The following is a 26061-nucleotide window of genomic DNA, read 5'->3' as shown; positions in this document are numbered from 1 at the left end:
ATTATTTCGCGCAGACGCATTCAACAGCCCATCCATCAATTTATGTGCATTATCCAGGAAAAATGCAGTTTTCATCACCTCCTCCTTAAGCCTCTGTATAGCATCTCTCATTGTATACCAAGGTTTATCATTCACTGGCCAGTCTGACTCTGTTGGGTATTTATGACTACATCCAACCACTGCCAATTGCAACAGGCTGATTTGATTATTGTCACTGTAATTCCTAAACTGCTCCTGCACTGTAGAATCAGTACTGAGTGTACAAAATTTCATTGCATCTCCATGATCTAACATCACCCCAGAGGCGCCCATATCAAACAACCGCAGCATCCATGTAGGCAAAGATTCTCCAGGTCTTTGTCAGAATCTGTCTGAGATGTCATTAATCTCCTGCTGAGTACAATCCTCCATACAATCCATCGCAACCCCCTGTGGATAATTTGGACCACGCTGTATCTTCCGACGAAATAATGGGTTGCGCCTGAACCACTTTGTGTTCTTTCGACTCACCCTGGCTGCCAGCTTGATCACACTCTCCTCCAGAGTCTGAAAACCCCGTTGCGTTGCGCGCGCTGCATCGCAAAATACGATGCAGCGCACACAAAGGAATTTGTTTTATTAATTCAAATGTGTACTTACCTCCGTTCATCCATATTCCGGTGTTTACATTTCCCCACCCCGCCTCACTGCCCCGCCGAACTCCCTCCACGAGCTGCTACTGCTCAGGCTAATGGTTGCTTAATATTTACATATTTTCAAAGATGACATTATTCTAGAAAAGTGGGCACCAGAACTTAGTGGATGGTATTGGCAGTTACTCTGTCACTTTTGTAAATGTAGCTAGGTGCTGACTAATATAATGGATAAAGCAGGAGCATCAATAATATCAAATGTAATTGATTCTATATTTCCATTTGGCGAAACCATAGTGATGGGTTGGGATTCAGTGCATATGCTACTAACATGAGAGAGATTCCATCTATCCCTTTGACCTCTTCTGTCTGTACTTCCTCGGTATTGGAATCTGTGTCTTCACATGAAACACGATACATGAAGGGCTCTACTGCCCCTGAATCAGTTAATGCAAACACTAGAAATTAACTTTTACTTGTTGTTAGAATCATCTGGATGTTGAAGTGGGACTTGTTGACAGACAAATCGTCAACATGTAAGTTTGGCATCCATTTGTCCTCTAAGGTTGAGCCTTCTCATTTCCCAACAAAGTCAGGCATTTTCTGACATAATGACTCGCAGTTCCACAATACAAAAAGAGACCAGCCTTTTGCCACATTTCCTTCTTCTCTGCAGTCATTGCCTTTCTTACAGCTTCTAATGAAATGGGTTCTTCTGTAGTAGGTATGATTTTTGCAGCATCAAAAGGAGTTGGAATACAAAATGCAACATTGAACTCCTCGAATGTTCTTATGTACTTCAATTTGTGAGGTTAAATCAATTAATACTGTAGTAGTAGATGGTCGATTCACAATTAATACCAATGCTTCTTTCAGTTCTTCTCTTAACCCCAGGTAAAAAATGTCAGCTTCATCAGTCCAGGCCACTTCTACTTTTTTGATGTAGGCAGACCCATATGTGTGGTCTGAGTGATTATCTTTTTTTCAAAGATATCCTTAAATTGGATAAGGAACAGCTTTTAATGAGGTACCCATGGTCCCTGTTTCAATAAAAGTGTGTGTAGCCAGCACCAAAGTGTCTTTCAATAAATGAGATAAAATAAAGCCCACTTTGCTTGTGTTGGTTCAACAATGTAGGGGTCCCGATAAGAAATGTAATGAATACTGAGGCATGAAGGATGAATATAAGATAGTATTTTCTGTGAACTCACCTGGTGGAGCGAAGGCACTAGGTACATTAATGGAGAAGACTCCAGATGTCAGTGGAACATCAGTTGAAGGGCATCTCTTTCTTTTATTGAAAGTTCTAATAGTCTTGGGTTCTAGGAGTACTGCGTCATCTTGCCCCATAGGGGATAATTGGTTATTTCTGGTCAGTACATAACCCCTTTCTTGTTGAGCTGTCAGCTTGAATTTTAGCAGGAATTCGAGCAGAATTTATTTTGGGAAGAATTTGGTGGCCTGGCAGTCAGGCAGGTTTAGGAAAATAATGTGATTAAACCTAAAGAAGCTCATCAAGAAACCCCCTGGTCTACCCGTTCCAATCAAAACAGTAAAGCAATAGCTCAGTTAAGATAAGGAAGTGAAAGACACCAGAGACATTGTTTAAGGACAGGTACTGGATATCAGATCTGGACCTTCACAGAGCCCCCACTCAGTATTTTTGGAAAAGAACATAATCATGGAAATTTGGGGAAAGAACTGTAGTTCAGGAAACAAGCAATTGGTATGTGAAATATTTTGCATTCAGTTATTACACTTTCTCACTGTGGTAGAACTAAAATGAGCTCCTTGTCTGACCTGGGACAATGATTGAAGCCCCAGCGCACTTAGAGAGGGTAGCTATGGTTAATGAAGTCTGAGTGAGTTTAAAGTACAGTAAGCAAGTCCAAGAGAAAAGGAAATTAAAGGTAGATCTAAAGGGAAAAGGAAGGGCATTAAAAAGAGAAAACACAACAAAAGTGCAGGGACGAAGTCAGTAACAAACTAAGCAGTAGTTAGCAGTGGCGGCTGGTGATATTTGAAAGTGGTAGGGGCGTAAAATAATTGTCGTACTGTGGCGAGCGAGCATAGCCCGAATAACCTATGGGGGGGCTCTTGGGGGTCCTCCCCCTGCAATTTTTTTTTCTTTTAAAAGAGTGAACAAATGGTGCATTTTCAAGCAAATTTGAGGTCACAGAAACCCCTTTCGACTAATTTGCAAATGTCAATTTTTTTTATTCTGCAGCCCACTACTGAGGTTAGACATTTGGTAATACTGCAAGATAGAGTGGTGCCGCAGGGAGGTAGCCCAAAAATACCATGCGTCACCCAGTAATTCTTACAGACATTTCTGGAAGCTTTCTGCTGTGGAAGAAAACGTAAACTTGCAAATTTACCAGAGGAAATATTGTTTCCACTGGTTATTCCCCAATTACGCCAATCTAAATACTTTCAAAAGCCTGTCAGCAATTATTACTTGCTTGGCCCTTCCCACTGTTGTTACAATCCTAATTCAAAATCAGGGCCTAAATCCTACTGTCTCAATTGATGACTTGATGGTAAATACGGTGGACATTGCTGAATTGGTAATACCATTGCATTTCACATTCGGTTCAGTTAATATGGAGCATAACAATTGGTAATGTCGGATTTAATTTGTTTCCGGAGACATGTTTTAGAATTACCAGGAGATGCACTGTATTACCAGGAAAGCTTCAGTGTTAAATCTGCAATTAATGATCAACATCAAGGCATTATTCTAATTCAAGAAAACACAAAAGAGGCACTACTCATCGAATATTTAAGAACCTTAAAGTTTTGGCTTTTTATCAGCAATTTCTTCTTGCATTAGGAAAACGCATTTCACCCCTATTCCAACAAGCAAATCGTTATTTAAAATGAGTATCATTATCATTTCGTCCATAATTTTGATCAACACAACACATCACACCATCACAATAAAATCACGTATATACAACCAAATCCACACCTGTGGACCCGTACAGTTCTTATGAGAAAAAAACATAATTGTTATGTTCTCCCTCAAGCAGAATCCATTCAAATTATATACATTTAAATATGTACATATGCACACTTCTGCAACATTCCCTATGTCCACAAAATCATACTGTTGCAGAAGCTCAACAATGCATGAAAGCAGTTAAAAACGTGCACCTCGATTACATATAAACAAATGCAAACAGTGTGACTGCCCAATGCAACCGTAACTGTCATGCACAATTGCCTTGCGTCACAGTGCAAACCAAAACCTTCCCTAGAAGGGAACCTACACTGAGAGAGACCACACCTGGAGAAGTAAGTGAGGACCAAACATGTCACAGTATGGGAACCAGGAACAAGAATGGATTCATGGTAAGAAGCAAAAAATGCAATTCACAGATGAGGTGAAAATCATCCCTGCTGAGCCGAACAAACACAAGAAAAAACTAGTTCTGAAACTTCCTCGGGAAAAAAGCTGCATTGTGGAATGGAATTCCACTGTTCAAAGCATAAATACTGTGGAATCCACGAAAAAAACTATGGAAGAAGTTAAAAGAAGGGTGTCATATCACGAAGCACAGAAAATTGGAAAAAATTAAAGTCGGCACATACATAGGTTTGTATCAAGTGCAGCCAACTGGGGCCTGAAGCAAGGGTGAGTGGTGGTTCCTGTACTCTTTAACCTTTACACAGCTGATTTATTAACATCACTTGCCCACCTCTACCATCTGCATATTCATTGTTCTGCAAACCTCTGGAAAATCATGCTCAGAGAAACGCAAAGCAGGTTATTTTACAATGAAGGGAATGCACAGATTGAGTACTTTTGTTGCCCCCGTGGAAACGGGGCCCTGCCACCAGTTAAGGTAGGATGGGCAGCCACAACTGAGGGTCACTCACTGGGTCCCTCTGGGCCCTGAATGCAGACCTATATTCATGTTTTGAATTCAACAGACAAAGCACTGATCGATTTCTGAACGAAAAACGTTAAAGTAGAGCGGCTCCCAGTGTGTGTAACCCAGAACCCACATCACCCGCTGCTGCATCCTGTGTCACCCGCATCACTGGTGCACCTTGGTGTGAGCAGCATCCAAGGTACCATGCGGAAATGTAGTAAAGAGGAAACCATGAAAATGTACAATGAATATTCGGTTTACTTTTGATTACATATGGAATAAATTAAATGAAAATATGCATGATAACGTTTGAACTTCATTGTATTGTGCAGCTGTGCATCTTGTGTTAGGGATCCTGGCCATGCTCCTACTTTTGCATATACATTCACGCGCACGCAGGGAGTGAGTTCAAGGATAGCACGCCCCATTTAATGCCTTGAGCATCGCAAAACTTGGAAGGTATGGTCATTACATGTTGCTGTGCATTCTACCACTTTAGATATTACCTCCATTGTACACCATACACAGCACCTAGTGCACCCAGTGCACACCAAAGGCAGTGTCTGAGTGCACCACACATGCCGACAGCCAAGTGTGGTGTACCATAAGTGCACCAATGTAACCCATGGGGCCCAAAGCACCAGCTTTAACTCACTGTGCCTCTTTGTGCACACTGTGTAACCCACATGCAGCTCCTATTGCACCCAGCGTACACCAAAGGCAGTGTCTGGTGCACTCAGTGTAACCCACAGGGCCCGAGGCACCAGCTTAACTCACAGCACCACGTGCATTTAATTTGAGAGGCGTTTAGGGGCTGAGTTTTGTACTGCTCTGAATGCCGGTTTTAGCAATGTATGCCTCTGCTCTTGGTGGTGAGTCCGCCAAACGGAACTGTGCCATGTCGGGTAAATGTCCGAGTATGCTGTACAGTGTTCTAGGTGCACAGGTTATGACTTTGTAAATTGGGGCCTAGTAGTAGTGGGCACAGCATTCCAGAAGGCAGCTGTAGTGTTTTAATTGACTGAAAACTGTAGGGTTAATGAGACATTTGGCTATTTTGAAAGGAGGGAGTGAGCATATCCTGGGCCCCCAATAGCTCCCCGGCCGCTGCACATTTTCCTCTTTGCCCAGCGCCAACGCCGTGACCTGCTCATGTTACCACCATCATGGGACTCGGCCTGCGCCATTAAAGACCTCGGGTCCAAAAACTTACCCACCCTGGAGAGACTCATGTCTGCTTCCCCACCTAACTTAAATCTTAAAAAATGCCCGCCTGGGCTGCTGGTGACTCCTGAGTTCACTTTAGCCCCCTGCAGTCAACTCAGTGCTGCTGTGGTGGCACCAGCAAGCAGCAACAGTGCACTGCCGTAATGGACTGTCTCGGGGGACGTCAGTTCCTGTTCCTAATGCAGTGACTTCTTTCCTGAAAGTTCCACCACGTGCGGAAAGCAGTTTGAGGTCGAGTCTGCGCAGACTCGAATCCTCAGCTTCCTGCCTGCCACACCCCTTTCCCAACTCGTCATTGTTAGAAATGGGGGTCTCTAGTTGGCACAGGTATGCATTTGCGACAAGCAGGGACTCTCAATTCTAAGTCAGAGTAAGGGGATCACCCTTTCAAATAACCCCTGCTCACCCTTTAGGTAGTGTGGCGCAAGCAGTCAAGGCTATTCTCAGGGCGCTATAGGTTAAGCATTTGGGAACACATACAGTAATGCAATGACACACCACAAATGGACACCAGTCAAGGTTGTATCAAAAATAGTTCTCTTTATATAAGGCTTAGCACAAGACCAGAATAACGTTTAGAAATGACCACAGTATTATTTCAAAGTTCAATGTTCTTGCAAAAAGGCTTAAAATGCAAAAATAGGCTTCTTTTACTCAATTCTGCTTCTTTTCAGGCTTTGTACGGTTCGTACCTGGGTGTACGACTCGTCTGCATTAAAAACAAAGAAAGTACGAGTCAAACAATCGGTGCGGACTCCGGGGTCCGGGACGTGCACACTGCGGTGCGAACAGGACAAAGTACCTTAAGTTCGTGGGGTCCGTGACGGACAGTGCGGGACAAGTTGATGGGTCCAGGTCGTAGTTCGGCAGCGTACTCGGTCTGGTCCGGTCGCAGCGTCAGGACGCGGCTTTGGTACGGGACCCTCAGGGGTATGGGCGGATGAGCCGGATCAACTTGCAGAGTCCGTGGCGTCGGCGTTCGGGCTGTATCTTCGGTGCGGATCAGCGGCTACACTTCTCGGCGCCGTACAGCGTATGGGGATGATCAGCGTACTGCGGCTTCTCGGCTCTGAGTACGGCACGGTGCAGTACGTTAGCAGCGTACGGACCGTACCTGCGGGACAGCGAAGCTTGAGTCCGGCGTACAGGGTTCGGCAGCCAGGGATGTACGTCTCAAATCGGCGGGGAAGGTTAGATGCAATGCAGCCGGGAGGGATACGGTGCGTACTAACGCTTTTAGTTCAGCATAGACACACGGTGCCGGGCGGCAAAGTCACGGCTTCGCGGCGGATGTAGTACGAGGCGTACTGGGGCCAAATCCAGCGGGAAACAAGCAAGAATTGTCCAGGCAACTCAGTTTTTGAAGGCAGATGAGTCCAATGGTCCTGGGACTCAGTTCAGGGGGCAAGCTCTTCTTCCAAGCCCTTGGAGATAGTTGAAAAACAAAGTGCAAAGTCTCTTTCAGTCTTTTCCTCTCCTTTCTCAGCAAGGCACCAACTGCAGGCCAATCCCCCAGGTCAGGGAAAGTTACTCCTCCTTCAGCTTCTTCCAGGTCCTTCTAGTCAGGCAGAGTTTCTTCGTGGTTCATCAGGATCTGATTTCTTAGGAGCAGGGCTCCTACATTTATTCCAAGTTTCTTTTGTCTTTACAGGCCAGGGGGGCCTTTGCATAATCCCAGTCCAGTTCTTTTCAGTGAGGAGCACTTTGTTGTTGGGACTCTGGCTTCTTCTTTCAGCGAGGCAGGGCAGAGACATCAGACGCTCCCCAGGGGGCGGAGCCAGCATTGTGGTGGAAGAGCACTGCCTTATTCAGAGTCAAGGTGCCCTCCTCCCACCCATCCTGGTGTAATCTCTCTATTCACCACCTGGTAGCCCCATCCTGTCTCCTGGAACTTCCCAGCCCTGTCACTCAAGCTACACACAAAGAAGACAGCCCCTCCCAGCAGAGGCGGACTGAGATGGTTAGGCACGCAAAGGCTAACTTTCTAAAAGTAGCATTTGCAAACACAGGATATTAAAATAACCTTTGCTAAAAGATGTATTTTATTATTCTGAGTTCAGGCATACTAAACATGAATTTCTACCATGCTTCCTGAGCCTGCTAGGATTATAGAGTGTTATAATCTAGCAGCCCATTCTGGCCTATGGAGAGCAGGTAGCCTTACAATAGTGAAAAACGAAAATGGCTGTAATTCACTATTAGGACATGCCACACACCTCAGGGCATGTCCTACCTTATCCTTACAATTGAAGGTAAGGGAAGGTTTAGGGACTGGTAAGTGGGGACACTTGCCCAGTCAGCATGACAGTACCAGACTGCATGCAGGTTCTGCAATGGCAGACCTTAGACATATGTTACCAGGCTGCTTCTGTGGGTGGCACAACCAGTGCTGCAAGCCCACTAGCAGCATTTGGATATACAAGCCCTTGGCACCCCTGGTGCACTCTACTAGGGACTGATAGTAAACCAAATAAGCCAAACATGGAAGTGAATTCACAAAATAAATGTTACCATAGGGAGAGCATATGCACCTTAGCACTGATCAGCAGTATTAAGGTGCCCAGAGTCATAAAACAGCCAACACCATGTCAGAAAAAATACAGGAGGAAAGCAAAAAGTTTAGGGATGACCCTGCAAGAAGGGCCAAGTCCAACAGTCATAATGATCACACCCTGTAATGAGTTGGGAAAGGGCTGGGTGACAAGCTCTCCACTCTCTGATTGATGTGGAGGGTTAGCGATACCGGGCTTGGACTTAAAACGCCCGGGGCTAACTTTCCCTCCACGACGCCATCAGAGGGTGGAGACTGGGTCCTGAAGCTAGGTCTTTGTCAAGCTGATGACATCACAGCATTCAGGGCTGTGAGGTTGGTGGTCCGGCAAACACTTAGGCTTCTTTGGGCACGCAAGGGGGAGCATTCAAGGAGACCGTCACGTGACATGCCTCCAGCCGGCCGCCACAACGAAAGGCCACTGTCACGGCGGCGGTAATATATTATTTAGAAAACATCATAAAAAAAGTATTTTTTTTAATAAAACAAAATATGAGCGTATGAGTAACAAGGGCAGAGCCCCGACGCCCTCAAGGAGAAACCGCCACTGGTATTTAGGTAGCCAAAACGACCAGGAATGTTGCCAGGTAATTGAGCTAGAGAAGGATGAGGTTTTATTCTTCAGTTCTACTCTTGCCCAAGAAGTCTCACCTTAAATGCCAGAAGTGATTCCATAGAGGCCTTACTGAACTTAGGGGGTCATTACAATGGCGGGTGGACCGTAGCAAGGACTGGATCCACCCGCCTGTAAGGTGGTGGTCACGCAACCCCGAATACGATGCGACCGCCATCGTGGCGGTTGCATCGTCCATACTTTGCATTGTGGCAGGGGATGCATTCATCAACCCCCACCACAATGCAAATACGAAGGCACTTGCCCATCCCTGCACTACGTGGCAGGCACCATGTGGTGCCTGCCACATGGTGCAGGGATATGTAGGGTGCCCCCCAGTGCACTTGTCCCAGGCCCATGGATAAAAGGGGCCCGCTACGGGCCCCCTGAATCCGTTTCTGCCTATCTTTTCTTGGTGGGTTGCTCGCCGCGAAAAGACTGGCGGAAAAGGATATCGTAATCCCTATGGCAGTGCCTGCAAGGCACCGCTCCAATGTTGGCCTATGTTTTCGTTCTGCAAGGCGGTCGGAAAAGGACTGCCTTGCGGAAATGTGGCGGGCGGGCTTTGCGACCACCACGCTTACCCAACGATTCCCCCCACCACCATAATATGCCGGGGGAAAAAGCAGTACGATGGCGGAAGGCCCGCCCCCGACCGGCTGGCGGTGGCAGGCCTTCCGCCATGGTAATGAGCCCCTTAACGAGGTAACTTCCAATTGCCTGATTTCCATAATTTCCAACCTAGCTTCCTACTGACTCTAAATTATGCACGGAAACCCTTTATTAAATCAAGAATGCTTGTACCTCTGTAGCTTTTTCTTATGCAATCTTGAGCTACAGTAAAATGTACACCAGTCCATTAGGCTAGGCCACGCTATGCCTTTTTTGAGCGCATACCATTATATCAAACTAAAGTTGTGTCTGTCCATCAGATACAACAGTTTGTAGGGTTCATTTTAATGCCAACATGAGCATTCATGAGCCAAATGGAAATGACAGCAATTGACCTCCCCACAAGGAGAGTGACATACATCCTAGAATTTGCTATTTTTTTATATTTCCTAATTGATATTCAGAGTTCGAAGAGGGGAAACTGAGTGACTTACCTCGATTTTGCAGGTCCTTTGTGGAGATGTACTTGGGTATATAAAAACAACAGGAGGGAACCTCTACCATGATAAGTCTTTCTCTCTCCTATCTCACCCTATGTCATTAAAAGGACTCTCATCTACTGGGATTCCAAGAGGCTTGCTTCATCATAGATTCCTAGTCCAGATACCTAGGCCCTCATTTATGGGATTTTGACATTGGGTAGCACAGCAAGGCACCTTGCTGCGCTGCCCTTGCCAATGTGAAAGGGCAGGAATGCACCCTATTTATGCAATACAGTGCATTTCTGTCCTTTGCTGGCGCTGTTACAGCAGCCTAGGACCAACGTAGGTACTCTTGCATCATGGTGCACAAGTGCAAGAGTGCCTCCGGTGCATGTAGGATTGTTTTCTGTGCAGGAAGGAAGACCTTCTTGCACAAAAATTATCCCAAGAGGCATTTTCCTCTTCCTATGGGTGCTGAAAATGCAGCACACATAGAAAGATGGAAAAACAAGGAGAAAGAAACATATTTCTCCTCATTATGCTCACCTTGGGAGGCGTACTGCTTCCAGAGCTTCCACAGGTTTAAATGATTTTATACATCTGGGGCAGTGTCAAAATCCATGGGTGTTGCGTGAGAAAACCCATTGCAATACCCAAGTTATGGCTCCCAGGTGCAGAGTAAGGTGAAACAGTGATTTGCACTGTGTTGCCTTACTCAAGATTCATAAGGCCCTTAAAACCATGCAGGGTGGCTTTGTATGGCTTCATCAATCAGTTTGAGAACCCTGTGTCACGCATGTACTATTTACGTAACGCAAAAGTGACACAGGGCTTTCATAAATAATCCCCCTACTGTATGTGGAAGGGCTCAACTTTGGTAGCCAAGGGAGCTCTTTGGTTATTGGGTGGAATCCTAGATTAAGAATAGTCTAGAGTGGAGGAGGAGCCTAGCGCGCACCCAAGATGGCCGCGTAGGTGCGAGGCTCCCGAGGACCTCCGCGACCTCCTGCATAAATCCTGACCGAATCCTGTCCTAGATGAGGGGACTGTGTTTGTGAACCCGAACTGAGGTGACGCCCGTTTTCCGTTTTCAATTCGGACTTCGGACACCGGCGGGAGCACCGATTAAGGTTTGCGGCCTTCTCCACACCGGCCCCCCGTACTGGAGTTGTGGGGCGATCCGGCGACAAAGTGAATAACAGCGGCGGGCAAGGCCGGGCGACTCGCGCACCCCGCACTTTCACTTTCGCTTTTGCGCCCTCCTTGCTGCCAGGCGAGGTAGGGTCGCGAAGCGGTGTGCGGCGGTGTGGCCTCGTTGGGGTGCCCTGCTGGCCCGCCGGCTGCGGTCCGTCCTGCGGAGCGGTGGTCGCCCCCCCCAGAGCCCTTGAACGGGATTGTCTACCCCCTTTTTGAGGAGATTGGCTCGATTTGGGGACCGCGACCATGGCCACAAAACAAGATGGCGACCGGGCTAAAGTGAAGTCTACCCGTCGTGGCGCGGCCCATCAATCCAACAACATGGATCGCTACACCCTCCAGAAGGGGTCTCCAGAGGCGCTGCGTAGGTCCCCTACGGGCCCGACTGATGCTCCTGCTCTGCCCACGGACCTGACCCTCCGAGACGTCATGGGCGCCATCTCCGAGATGAAGGCCTCGGTGGACCAGCGCTTCGACACTCTGGCGCAGAAGATCGACTCGGTCCTCGTGGACGTGGGCCTCGTGAGAGCCGATCTGTCAAAAACAAATGACCGGGTCGATTCTTTGGCCCACTCTACCTCGGGCCTCACATCTGACGTGGCGGCCCTCCAACAGGAGGTGCGCAGGCTTGGCCAGGCGAGCGCCCTGATGCATCGTCGACTGGAGGATTCCGAGGGTCGGGCCCGGAGAAACAACGTCCGCATTATCGGGGTGCCGGAAGGACGCAAGGCAGAGGCAGCGGATCTGTTTGTGGAGGACTTGGTCCTCACCCATCTCCAGCCTCGGGGGCTGAGTAAATTCTTTGCAGTGGAACGTGCCCACAGGGTCCCCGGGGGTAGGCCTAAGGCCGGAGCCCCTCCGAGGCCTCTCATCGCCCGGATTTTCAATTTTCGGGACAGGGACGCTATCCTGCAGACTTCCAGGCTACAAGGGCCGGTCAGACTTGATAATATGGATATAAATTTCTATCCTGACTTTACTCCGGCGGTCCAAAAGCAGAGACTGAGCTTTCTCGGTGTCAAACGTCGCCTACGGGACCTGAATCTCAAATATGCGATGCTTTTTCCGGCTAAGCTGAGGGTGGAGGTGGATGGCCGCACGCACTTTTTTGATCGTCCCGAAGCGGCCGGGGACTGGCTGGACACTTTGCCCGGAGATCGGGGCCGGGGGGGTGGGGGGGGAGCGGTTGGTGGGGAGGGCCCGCAGGATCAGGACTGAGGGACTAATGGTAGGCCTTGCTCGGGACTGTGTTATTGTCACCATTGACTGTTAGGGTAAGTTCCCCTCCTGTGGAGGTCGTGTGGGGTCTCTTGGGGGATCTCCCTCCTCCTCTGGGGGACTAGTTAGTTTTCTTTCTATGGGGCGACAGGCACACTGCACTTTGGGGGGGCTGTTCGGGCTCATGCAGGGGTGCAGGGTGGGGGGAGTTCTGTTGGGATGGGTGGGTTGGGGTGGGGTGTGGTTCGTTTCTACCGCAAGGCAAACCCTTCATTGTATTGATGTTTTTGAGATGCTCTCCGGGGGACAAATGATGGCTTCTGTATGTGATGGGGGGTAGGGACCTGACTTTGTTGTCCTGGAACGTTAACGGACTGGGTGATAGGATTAAGCGGGGTGTGGTCCTGCAATATCTGAAACGGATTTCGCCTGATGTGGTCTTTTTGCAGGAGACGCACCTCATTGGTAACACCTTTTGTGCCATGAATCGGCGTGGCTATCGTTTGGTGGCCCACTCGGGCTTCACATCTGGCTCACGAGGGGTGGGCATTATGGTCAAGACCTCGCTCCCGCTAGAAATAGACGAGGTGCGCCATGATGAGAGGGGACGCTACACTGTCTTGGTGGGGAGAATGGAGGGCAAAGTAGTCGTCTTTGTCTCAGTGTACGTCCCACCGGGGTTACAGTCCACCACCTTTGCGGACCTGGGACGCCTCCTGCTTGACCTTCCGGGGGGGCTTCTGGTGGTTGGGGGGGACTTCAATGCGGTGGCCTCTGGGACTATGGATCGCTATCCCCCTAGGGACCTCCCCCGGGCACAAGCGTGGCTGTCTGGCCTTTTGGACACACTGGGATTGGTGGACTGTTGGCGTCTAAAGCATCCCACTCAGCTGCAATACACCTTCCATTCGGGGGCCCATGGTAGCCTTTCGCGGCTTGATCATGTCCTTGTCCCTGCGGCCTATGCCGGGAGAGTGGGGGAGGTGCGCCATTTGGCGCGGGGTATTTCAGATCATTCCCCACTCCTGTTGCACTTTGATGTCTTCCCGAGGGGGGAGGGCAGGGTAGCTCCAATCAATGCCTGGTACCTGCGCGACCCCACTATTCGTGCGGACTTGATTAAATCCTTGCAACGGTATTTTAAGGAGAATGTGGGGTCTGTCTCGTCGGCCATCTCCCTGTGGGAGGCTTTCAAGACAGTGCTTAGAGGGGAGGCCCTCTCCTTTATTTCCCATGCCCGGAGGCGCGCACAGGAGGAGGTGACCCGGGTGGAGGCCGAAATTACTGAACTGGAGGGTGATCTGGGGAGTGGGGTGACTGACGCTGCGCTGCACGTTCTACACCTGAAGCAGGCGGCATATAGGTCCCTCGTCACGGAGGCGGCCAGGGGCCTCAGCAGAGAGCAACAGGGGCGATTGTATGATGTGGGTGATAAGGCTGGCAAGTTGATTGCGTGGTTGGATAAGAAGGAGAGAGCTAGTCGTGTGGTCCCGCTGATTGAGAGAATGGATGGTGTACGTGTTACTGAGCCGGAAGGCATTGTTTCTTGCTTCGCAGATTATTTCCGCGAGGTATATTCCCCGGTTTCTCCCTGCCCGGAAGAGGATTCACATGCCCTGCTGCGTGACATCGCGCTGCCTTCCCTCTCAATGGAAGACAGGGAGTTGATGGATGCCGCCCCCACCTCGGACGAAATTGCCCTCGCCGTCCGCTCGGTCGCTTCTGGCAAGGCCATGGGCCCGAACGGTATTCCTATCGAGTTGTACAAACTGCGACCGGATGTACTTGCACCCCATCTCCGCGCAATGTTCCTGGCGGCCCACTCGCGGGGCTCCCTCCCGCCGGACCAGCGTCTGGCTACCATCGTGGTTATCCACAAGGAGGGGAGACCGCGAGACCGGGTCACATCCTACCGGCCTATCTCGCTCTTGAACGCGGAGCCTAAAATCCTCGCCAAGGTGCTCGCCAACCGGCTGGTCGGCGTGGTGGGCGATTTGGTCCACCAAGACCAGTCCGGCTTTATTCCCCATCGCAACACGGCCCTTAATCTGCGGCGCTTGCACGGGGTGCTCGCGCGTGTTCCGTTCGTGCGGGAGCCGGCCATCTTGGCGTCCTTAGACGCCACCATGGCGTTCGACACGCTCGAATGGCCCTACATCTGGGCGATGCTGGCGAAATTTGGATTTGGCCCGGGATTCATCAGTTGGGTCAAATTGTTGTACTCGGACCCATTGGCACAGGTGGTGGTAAATGGTCGAGTCTCGGCCCCATTCGGGCTGGGACGGGGCACGCGACAGGGTTGTCCCCTGTCGCCGCTCCTTTTTGCACTGGCCTTGGAACCCCTGGCGGAGTGGCTGCGGTGGCACCCTTCTATCCGTGGTCTCCGTTGGACCCCCGAGTATGAGGACCGCGTGTCCCTCTACGCTGACGATATCCTTCTGTACTTAGCCTCCCCGCGCAAGTCACTGATTGTCCTGGTCGATGTTTTGCGCTCTTTCGGCCGTAATTCGGGCCTTGTCATCAACTGGGCTAAATCCTGTGTCTATGTGCTTTCCGGGGAGGCTCCTGTCCTCCCTCGGGGTTGTCCGATCCAGATTGCCTCGCAGGGATTTCGATACCTGGGGGTCTATATTACGCTGGACCCGGTGGCCCGCTACGAGCGAAATTTGCTTCCCCCCCTCCAGCGCTTGAAGGAGGACGTCGCGCGCTGGCGGCGCTTGCCGCTCTCGCCGCTCGGCCGGGCGGCATTGTTCAAGATGATGTCATTGCCGCGCTTTCTGTACGCTCTTCAGAACACTATGGACTTGGTCCCGGCGCGCTACTTCCGTGAGGTGGAAAGCTTGCAGCGCCGTCTGTTTTGGGACGGGAGGCCGCGTATAGCTCTGGCAAAATTGACGCTCCCGTGGTACGACGGAGGGATTGCCCTCCCGGATATTAAGCGGTATTACTGGGCCTCCCAGTTAGCTGCAATTAATCACGGTTTCTATGGGCCCGCCCTAAACCCGGCATTTGAAATGGACAAAATGCTCCTGCCCGGTGGCGACTACAATCGAGCGCTCTACACTAGCGTGCCCGATTCCCGCTTGACGGGACCCACGCGTGTCATGGTGCGAGTATGGCACGCGGCTAATGCAGCTATGGGATGGAAGGACCGTTTGACCCGAGCGTCACCGTTGTATGCGTCGGAGAGGCTGGGCTCTTTGTGGACCTCGAAGGGCTTCGAGAGGTGGGACATGATAGGCATCAGTACAGTGGGAGATCTCTGGACGAGGGGAGGATTCAAAACATTCGAGACGCTGCAGGCGGAGTTTCAGCTGCAGGGCAGTGAATACTTTCGCTACCTGCAGGTCCGTCACGCACTGGGTTCCGTCTTCCCAGACGTGGCCTCCATCCCGGAGTCCTCCCCCCTGGAGGATAGAGTGCTAGATGGCCACGTTCCGGACAGTACGATCTCCCTCATTTACAAGAAATTGATAAATGACCGCTCGGGCTTACTGACTGGCCTCCGCGAGGCTTGGGTTGCCGATGGGCTGGAGTTGGACGACGAGGACTGGATTTCCGCGGTGGCCTCTCCGAAGGAGGTGGCCATCCCGGCTCGCCTTCGCTTCGTCCAGCTTAAGATACTCCACCGGGTGTATATGACGGGGCCAAGGCTTCTGCGTATGGGCTATGCCGAGGATGGATTGTGTAAGCGTGGGTGTGGTGCTTTGGCGACTTTTTTGCACATTCTGTGGGAATGTCCGAGGGTGGAGCGATTCTGGCGTGGTGTGCATGAGGTCCTGCGAGCGGTTACGCATGTCGCGCTGTTGCCTGAAGCGAGGAGATGCTTGCTGAATGTGTGGGAACCGACCGATTACTCGGTTCCGCAGACGGATGGGTGACTCTGGGATATATGATAGCTAAACGTGACATTGCTCAACTGTGGGGATCCCAGAGGCCCCCGGCGGTGTCAGCCTGGAAAGAACACATGGATTGGTGCATGTTCCGAGAAAAGGTGGTGTATGTGGCGCGGGGTAAGCCTGGGGCATGGGTGAAGATATGGGGCCCCTGGAACGCCTACTGCGGGGGTATTTGCGAGCCGCCGTCGTTGCCTCCCACTTCACCAGCTCCATCCCCCTAGTTGACCCCCTCCCTCAGCCCCGGGCACATTGTTCTCCCAGTCCCGGATCTGTTTCCCTTCCCCTCTCTTTCTTTGGATGGTTGGGGTCCCCCACTGGAGGAGCACGTGTCGTCATTTCCGATCGTGGGTTGCCTTGCGGGTGTGGTTTTATGTTGTTGTGTTGTATAAAACGAAACCGTATTGTGGGCTCAGAGTCATGTGGCCTACGTTGTTGATACATCCTCTTTATCGTCTCTGCAAAGTCAGGTGCCTTATTGTATGTATGTCATTTGCTTCTGTCACTTGAGCGGCCGGCCGGAAGGTTGTAGGCCCATACTTGTATATACTTGAGATTGCAATAAACGGTTTCAATAAAAAAAAAAAAAAAAAAAAAAAAAAGAATAGTCTAGAGTGTCATGAGGGTTAACTTAATTTTAAAGGGTGCCCTGAAGGAGTTAAAAACAGGCACCGAAACTAGAAAAATCTCAACAATTGAACCAAAGTTGTGAATTTTTACAGCTTCGGGTAACAATGGTACCAAGAAGCACAAAGCACAAATATCAGTTGTCTGGTCAAGCTGGTTCATGTCAAAGTCAAACTTTTAGGTAGATGGCAATATAGCATGGGTTGGATACAGGGAGTAGGATTGTCCTGGTGGAGAGTTTACCTTCTAACTCAATTCAGTTCCATGCAAGGAGCATTAGTATTAGTATTAGGAGTATTAGTTTCACGTTGGCGGGGGGCATGAGGACAATGTTGTCTGCATGACGAGCTGGTCACTGGTCACCTGCAAGAAGATCCTTTTTGGCATGAAGGGAAGGTCGCCAGCTGTAGCTTCATGTTGAGATGAGGCCAGTCGTTACTGACACAATAAGCAGGAATTATGTTGACAGGAGACACAGGTGGTTGCTGCTGACACTAGAGTCCAGAACCTCTGGATTTGATCCTGAAGTCCAGTCTTTGCAGTTTGCGGGTTGGAGGAGGACACTCTGACACTAGCCAAAGGTCCAGTACCTGAGGAGGCACATTTTGGGCATCAGGACTCTCTCCAGAAGAGACCATTAGAAGGGTCCAGGCAGGACCAGTTGGTGCTGGTCAACTGGGCAGATGCCCTCTGGAAGCTTGTTGTATCCCTATAGCTCAAAAGGAGGTCAGCCATCTGACCGCTTGAGTCACTTCTGGAATCCTGGGTTCAGGGCAAGCAGGTCCAGTCTTACTACTTCACACATCAGGGACGTGCTTCTTCTGAATCTTCCCAGGTCCAGTTGTGTATGATAAGGGGTTCTGGGAGTGCCACTTTTATACCCAGTGCCAGCCTGTGTGTGGGGGTCACACTCTTTGCTCAATCCTAAACTGATTCTGATCAGTTCCTACCCTTCCTCTTCGCATTCTCCTGGGTTTGGCTCCACTCTGTCTAGGGTAACAAAGGGCACAGGTGTGAGTTGCCTTTCACAGAGACAGGGCAGCAACTTCAGAAGCCAGGAAATGAGTGGGAACCACCCTCAGGTTACCTCATAAGGCTCAGGAAGGGCTGAGAACAACCCCCAGGCCCTTCTGCTCAGGAGAGAAACACCCTTCCCCATACCCAAAGGTACTTTTGTCCCCTGTCTGGAAGGAATACACCTCACACTACATGATAGCCATTAACAGTCATGTGACCCTCAACTCTGGAAGAAAGGCACATTTGGTTTAGACAGTAAAATGGCAACTTTCTAATAGTGACATTTTCAGAATAGTACCTTGAAATCCAACTTTACCATTAAAAAGTATTTTAAAATTACGATTCAAATGAGTGGAAGAAGTATTTCGCTATCTGAATGTATCACTTTTTACGTGTCATTAGTCTATAGGAGAGTTAGTCTTGCTACTCATGTGGGTGGCATCATCAGTGCTGCAGGCCCACAAGTAGCATTTGACTTACAGGCCCTGGCACACATAGGGCACATTACTAGGGGCTTACCAGTAAATCAAATATGCCAATCAGGGAGAACCAATCATAAAAACAGTTTTCATAGGGAGCATTTGCTCTTTGACACTGATCAGCAGTGGCAAAGTGCCCAAAGAATCGAAGCCAGTAAACACGAAATCCAGCAGAGCATCAAACATAAAGGAGGTAGAGGCAAAAAGTCAGCGAAAACCATGCCAAAGATGCCAGGTCTAACTAGGCTGTTACAATAGTCTATTTTCGAGAGGAGAATGGAGGTAATTAGGGTTTCTTGCAGTTTATCAGGTATCAAAGGCAGGATCTTTTTGAGGGTGCAGAAGGTGGATGAGGTGAGCAGTGCAGCACCCAAAGAGGCTGCACTGCATTGCGTGACAGGGAAAGAGCAGGGGAGCACCATATTCATATAGATATGGCGGTCTCATCCGTTCTCCTTAGTACTGGCGGTGATTTGTGCTGCCGTGCTCCAGGCACAAACCTTTGAGCCATAGTGCTAGGGGTGTGTGCCTGAGTCTACCATAGGTTTTGTACAGGAAGGGTACCCTTACTGTACCAAATACTATGACTAGATGAGTTTAAAACCTTTTCTACTTTGTTTGTGTGCTGTACAGTGCAGCACACATGCAAAGTCGGAAAGCAAGGTGAAATTAAAACCCATGCACCACCTGTGTTACAACCCCTCGACGCTCAGTAATACAAAGCGTTTTGTGCTGTTTTGCATTATTTTTCCATACAAACCAATGCAAATAGCAATTTGGTGTGGTTTGTTAATCCCTAAACAGATTTAGCTCGGGTGTTTTCTAAAAAAGTAGCACTAACCTGATACTAAAACTTTGTGAATCTGTGCCCTGGTGTCTAGTGGGCTTTCTACTCCTGGGGACAGATTTAGGGCAACATTCCTAATTGGAACAAACTTCTTATCTACCCCGGGGGGGGGGCGGAAATCCACTACTGCCCATTCTGGGGCATGGTTCGATGCCAGGGTAGGCCACCACCTCCTTTTGTTGGTTGTGACCCCATTTGAAATCCCTTGTGTTTACTGTGTTTGCTGCCCCCCTTTCCAGGTGGGAAGATTGGGATGAATACCCCTATCAACCCTTCCTGTGGGCAGAAGGTCTATTGGGCCCCAGAGTAAAGAGAGCACAGGCCCATGCTGAAGGAGTCCCTTACCCCAAAATAGTACTGCCTAAATGATGTTGCTCTTGCCTAGTGGGTTTGCCTCCTCACAGGGGAAGCAAATTGGGGTCAATCGCCCCCAATCATCTCCTAGGGGGAAAGAAAGACTAGTGAACCTTTTTTGGGGTGCATGACATCACCATTCCCATGGTGTGAAGTCCCCACCTCTATGTTTTTTCCCTAACATCTAGTGCACTTTCGGCCCCCCTAGGAGTGGACTGAGGGTAATCGCCCCCATCGGCCCCATCTGGGGGGCAGAATTACTCTTGCCATGACTACTGAGAATGAGGGCATGGCCATACCCTGGTGGGCAGCCCCCACCCATATATTGTATGAAACAAATCCCTAGTGTCTGGTGGGCGTTGCTCTATATGCCCCCTGTGGAACAGAAACAGTCTAACTTTTTTTTGGATAGGGTTGTGGCCATGCCCATTGTTGGCAGCCCCCACTGCTATATTTTTATTTAAAAATATAACCAGGTGTCTAGTGGGCTTTCGGTCCCCCAAGGTGTGCAGACTGGTGGTAATCATGCCATCTTCCACCAATTGCGGGGGCAGAATGTCTGCTCTATGTGAATTGGAATTGGGGGCATGGTTCATACCCTTGTGGGCAGCCCCACCCATATATGTTTATTTTAAAAAACCCTGGTGTCTAGTGGGCATTCTATCTGTCCAGGGGGGGGTGGGGGGGGTGAGTGGGGGTAATAGCCCCATCTGCCCCCTTGGGGGGAGAGAAAGACTGTCTACCTTTTTTGTGGTGGGGACATGACCATGGCCATTGTGGGCATCCCCCACCGCTTTATTTTAATTTTAAAAAATAAACTGGTGTCTATATGGCTTTCTGCACCCTCGGGAGCAGATTGGAGTAATCTGTCTCCCAGGGGGAGCAGAATGACTTTTCCGTGTATATTGGGGTGGGGGAAGGTCCATGCCTTGCTAGCCAGCCCAACCACTATATATATATTTTTTTTTAATTCCTGGTGTCTAGCAAACTTTCTGCCCCCCAGGGGGGTAGATTTGGGTGGTTGCCCCAAACTGCCCCCAGGAAGATCAGAAAGACTATGTATCTTTTCATCTTTTTTGGTGTGGACATGGCCATTCCCATTGTGGGGAGGCCCCACAGCTCTATTTAAAAAAAAAACTGGTGTCTTATGGGCTCTCGCCCTCTCAAGGGGGCAGATTGGGCAAAACAGAATGACTGTTCTATGTATATTAGGAGAGGGGGCCTGACCATGCCTTGGTGTGTAGCCCACCCCAATATTTTTATTACATCAATTGTGGGGTCAGAAAGACTGTAAACAATGTTTGTGTGGTGCATAACCATGGCTATTGTGGGCAGGCCCAACTCAAATAGTTTTGTATTTAAAAAATAGTCTGGCGTCTAGTGGGCTTTCTGCCTGCTCCCCGAGGGGCATATTAATGGTAATCATCCCATCTGCCACCCTGAGGGAGCAAAGAGACTTTTCCATGTATATCAGGGGTGGGGGCATGGCCATGCCCTGGTGTGCAGCCCCACCACTATATTTTAATTTTAAAAATCCCTGGAGTCTAGTGGGCTCTCTGACCCCCTGTTTAGATGGGGGTTGAGCAGCACAAGCCCTTCCCTAATGGGCTACTCCCCCTATCCGTGTTGGCTAGTGGGTGGATGCCTGCTTAAGAATCGATCCCCTGCGGCAATCCCCAAGAAGGGATAGCCAGAGGTACCATTGGAAAGGGGAGATTTTCCCCTTTTCAATGATAACCCTCACAAAAACTGATTCAGTGGAAGTGAAATGAGGCCTTTGGCTCGTTTTACTTTCAGTTTTGGAATGCAATGACATCAGCACGCCCTGCATGCTGATCCTCATTACAAACACACGAAAAAGACCTCAGGCTTCTCATGAAACTCTTCCCGAGCAGCCGGAGCCGTGGGGGAAAAAAGGAAAAATCTCTGGTGCAAAGCATCTAAGGGGCATTTCTAACACACCCCAGAGTAAGCCAATGGCCGACAGACACACTTAAGGCGTTAAGGAAGACTGGGATTGTTTTTTAAAAGCAGTAGACATTTAAAATGTGCTGAGACAGAAAAAGCACCAGAATAAGAAGGCAGGCACCGCATCAATTTGTATTAATATTGGCAGAGAACTCTGGCATCTTTGTTCGGCATGCCACAGTTTGAGAGAACAGACAGGTGCTTGAGCTGGCAAGCCACTCAGCGAATGTATGGCAGTCCCAGCAGGACTAATGTTAACAATTAAGGCGTTACACGCCTAGGAAAACCTGCCTCACTGAAAAGGAAAATAAGCAGATAAGTGTATATTGCATATTTAAAAAGGGATTCCATAAAATCTCTAATAATTAAAAAATTATATAGTACATGACTAGGCTTCCAGCAGCAAAAAAGAGGAGATGGCATTCTTCAGGGGGCTATTTGTAGGGCCATTATTATTCATCAGTGTAGTTTATATTTGTAACCAGAAAAAAGGCAACAGTGCTTTGACTGTCGCACAACCCTATTATTAGAGCATTATATAGATGTGTGCTGCTAGACTAATGACCAAATTGTTGATTGCCCAAACAAGAGGCTAATAATGAAATAGTGAAGCTCTCTCAGTGTATACACCATTTTTAGCCCAGAGTGTGGAGGTAGAAAATCATTCAGAACTCTGTATGGTATAATAGATGGTGTTTTTACTTCTTCTTAATACAATACAAAATAATCACTAAGGATGTTATATGAATGGTTTTTCAAAACAACAAAAGCCAATTCTTCGGTTCTTAATGTGATTATCTGCAGCACACCACGGCTAAGACACGATTTGTACAGGGACGTATCATGGTCCAAGATATTGTTTGAGCACAGTTCATAAAAGTCATCATTATATCATTTGGATTGGCAGCCGTTGTTTTGAAAAAATAAAAGCTTTCTTGCATCAGTTCATGAAAGAAGATGACTTACCGGTTACTCAGTGGTGCTGTTTTGCTCAATTTACGATGTGATAAGCATGACGCCGTTGGCTCTCTTTTATTTGGTTTTGATATGCCACCGTACTATTCCTCTTTAGAGATTTACAGATATAGCTTTGAAAAAGTCCCAAGTTGGGACGAAACACGTGTCCGCTGAAATCGTCTATGAAGCACCATCATTATAAGACACATAGTGATCATTTTGTATTGTATTAAGAAGAAGTAAAAAAAATCTATTACATCATACAGAGTCCTCAATGATTTTCTGCCTGTATATTGTGAAATGAAAATAATACTTTTTGCATATGATATTGGGTCATATCAACTGATAACTAGGGGGCTTTGAAGCAGGTAGGAAAAGAAGTTTATACATGAAGAGTCCTTTTAGTTTACATTTGTAGTTCATGAACTGCTGGGAATTGTAGTTTTTTTTGTTCTGTTCAGTTAGTATTGCATGTCCCCATCATGGCTACTATTCATAATAAACAGCAAGACACATAATCAGAGTCTTTGGTCTTGTCATAAAATGCAGAATCTGTCATGCAAAATTAAGTAAACCAATATACAGCAAGTAATTTGCTTTGAGAGTATTATATGCAGTTTAATGTAAGTCACTTTAAAATAGCAATAGTTCATGATTTGTGGTAAAATGCCTGCTCATTTTGCGAAAGGACTGCTTATTTCAGTAAAACACTACAAAACAGTTGAGTAGCAGCGTTTAAGTAGCACTTCAATTTCATTTGTATGACTTGCCATTCGCTCTGTCTGGCAGCAAGCAATCTGGGGGCATAATTTCAATAAAATGGTGCAGCACAAGCAATTTAGCTGTGCCGAGCTACGTCATTTAAAAAATGCAGCGATGCACTTTATTAACAAGAATACAGTGCACCCCTGTGCTCTGCCCTGCTCCAGCGCTAAAAAAGCCCTAGCACCAGAGCAGGCACCCTTGCACCAATGGTGCAAGGGTGCCTGCATGATGATTGTGCTTAAACGGGAAGTGACACCTTTCTGCACATAAACAATCAATAGTGGCATTTTGCTCCTTCTATGTGTGCACATTAACACCTCCTTTTGAAAGATGTTAGTTTTTGGCACTGCCTCAGATTTACAGATCCTTGTAAATATGAGGCAATGTCGAAAAACAATGGGTGTTGAGTGGGAACGCCCACAGCAACAACAATTGCACGCTCCGTTGCCGCAGAAAACTGTCAAGGAGGACAATATTCACAAGGTGGCATTAAGCCACGCAAAGTTGCTTAGTGCAGCCTTGTAAATTTGGAGCAGGGCACTGCGCTACCAAAGCAACCGACTCAATACACTAGGGGCATATTTAGAAGCCTCTATCGCCACTGGAGCGTCCCTTCTTTTGACGTTCTGGTAGTGTAGTGCCATTTTCAATATTTGCAAAGTGGCGCCCCTTGTAAATATGCCCATTCCCGCCGCAGTCCTTTGCCGCAAAGGGGTGTGCAATGGGTGTTGCTGTGGGCGTTCTACCGCAAAACCCATTGATTTTTACACTGCTCAAGATTTACAACGAGGTGTAAATCTGTGGCAGCAGCAAAAATCTCATGGCATCCAAGAGCAGGAGCTAGAATGGAGCATCAGTAGAAATGCTGTTATTTCTCCTCGTTTTTGCTTTTTCTATGTATGCTTCGTTCTGCAACACACATAGAAAGAGCAAAACGCCATTAATGGTTGTTTATGTTTAGAAAGGTGTCCCTTCCTCCACATAAACAATCATTAAATAATGACTGATTTGCTACTGCTATGTGTGCTACAGAATGCAGCACACATAGAACAGTAGAATGCAGCAGCAGAATGCAGCAAACATAAAAGTAACAAATAGCCATTATGGATTGCTTGTGTGCAGGAAGGTGTCCCTTCCAGCACATAAACATTCATTCCCCGCAACATAGGCACCCTTGCACAATGTTGCAAGGGTGCCTGCATTGGTGCTAGGCAGCTAATTTTAGCACCAGCGCTAGGGAAAGCACAGGGGTGTGCCGTAGTGTAGCAAATACGGCACATCCTGCGTTTTGAAAATGTCGGCACACAGCGCTGCCAAATTTGGCGTTGTTCCACGCTCCGACATTTTCTGGTAAATATGACCCATATTCTTCTGATATTCCTCAGAAGCCTTGCTTGCATCGAAAAATATCAATGCCTTAAATTTAAGCAATGAATGTGACAGTATTTTCAATGTTAAGGTTAACTTAAAAAGGCAAAATTTGCCTCTTATTCACACTTTTAAATTTGTATTTTGTTCTTCAATAAACTCAAACTTAAAAAAAAAAAAAAGTTTATATTTTGTTTAACATTTGAAGGGGTTGCATTGGGTATTATTAGTATATCATTGGTTCTTCAGCCTGCACCATAAAGGATCGAAAGAGTTGGCACAAAAGCCTACACAAGAACAGAGAAGCACGCTTAGATAGCTCCTAGAAGAAAATATGTTGTCCAATTACTGAATATCGGTAGTGTGACTATAAATCATTATAAAAAGAGTCTGATTTTGAAATTCATCAGTGGAAATTCTGCCATTCATTTTGATGTAAATACTCCTCTACCCAATGATGGTGGAAATTCTTCCCCATCAAGAGAGCAACTTGAAACGCCTTGAGGATATTGGGTCTGCCGGCGACACCTCTGTCACTGAGGACGATTCAGTTGGTGAAAAAATGTCTGTCCCTGCCACAATTGTTTTCCAATGTTAGTGGTGAAAATCCCACCAGAGCTCGAGCTGTGAACCACACATGTTTGCTGAGAACACTATTCCTCGTTGTTTGGGTACAGAGAGACCCACCTTCATACAGCAGAAATTCTGCTCTGATCAGGTTCCTTACTGGAGGGCACATTATTCGCCAGAGACGTGGCTTGAAAATCTGCTGTTGTTTTCTCTGCTTTTTCAGAACTCAATTTCGTGAAGAAATGTTTGAGAGGTTAGTCATATCACAAACACATTGCAAAAACTTCCAAAAGCCGGTGTTTGACTGCATTAAAAGCAAGGAAAAGAAAGTTGGTTTCATCTTTGGCTATTTTCCCATCAGGATACTGATTCTCTTCTGCAGCAGAATCTGTTACATTTAGTCTTTGACATGCAGTGGAAATCCAATTTTCTGAGAAAAAAAACAAGCCCTACATTTTACAAGCAGAAAAATGCAGATAAAAGGAATGACAACTAAAGTTTACTGCCAAACATAATCAGACTGTGACCTTTAATCTCAATATTCACTTGAGCTTTTCGGTTGTTTTATATCCTACTTTCTACAGATCTTTATTCTATAGCTGGTGCCACAGACACCTTTTTAAGCACCTATTTATTATTCTGGCAGCCAACCCGAACAATATCATAGCGGTACAAGGATAGTAAATGCTCACTTTTACTCGCTGGAATTGTATTAGCTCGCTTTAGATGGACTATTATTCATTACATAAAATATTTCCAGCTCCCTAGCAATTACATATTCAATCTTTCCTGGGATCATGTAT

Source organism: Triturus cristatus, chromosome 6 (assembly GCF_964204655.1).
Source record: "Triturus cristatus chromosome 6, aTriCri1.1, whole genome shotgun sequence".
Lineage (NCBI taxonomy): Eukaryota > Metazoa > Chordata > Amphibia > Caudata > Salamandridae > Triturus > Triturus cristatus.
The sequence above is the reverse complement of the archived record's forward strand: the minus strand, read 5'-3'. Positions refer to the sequence as shown.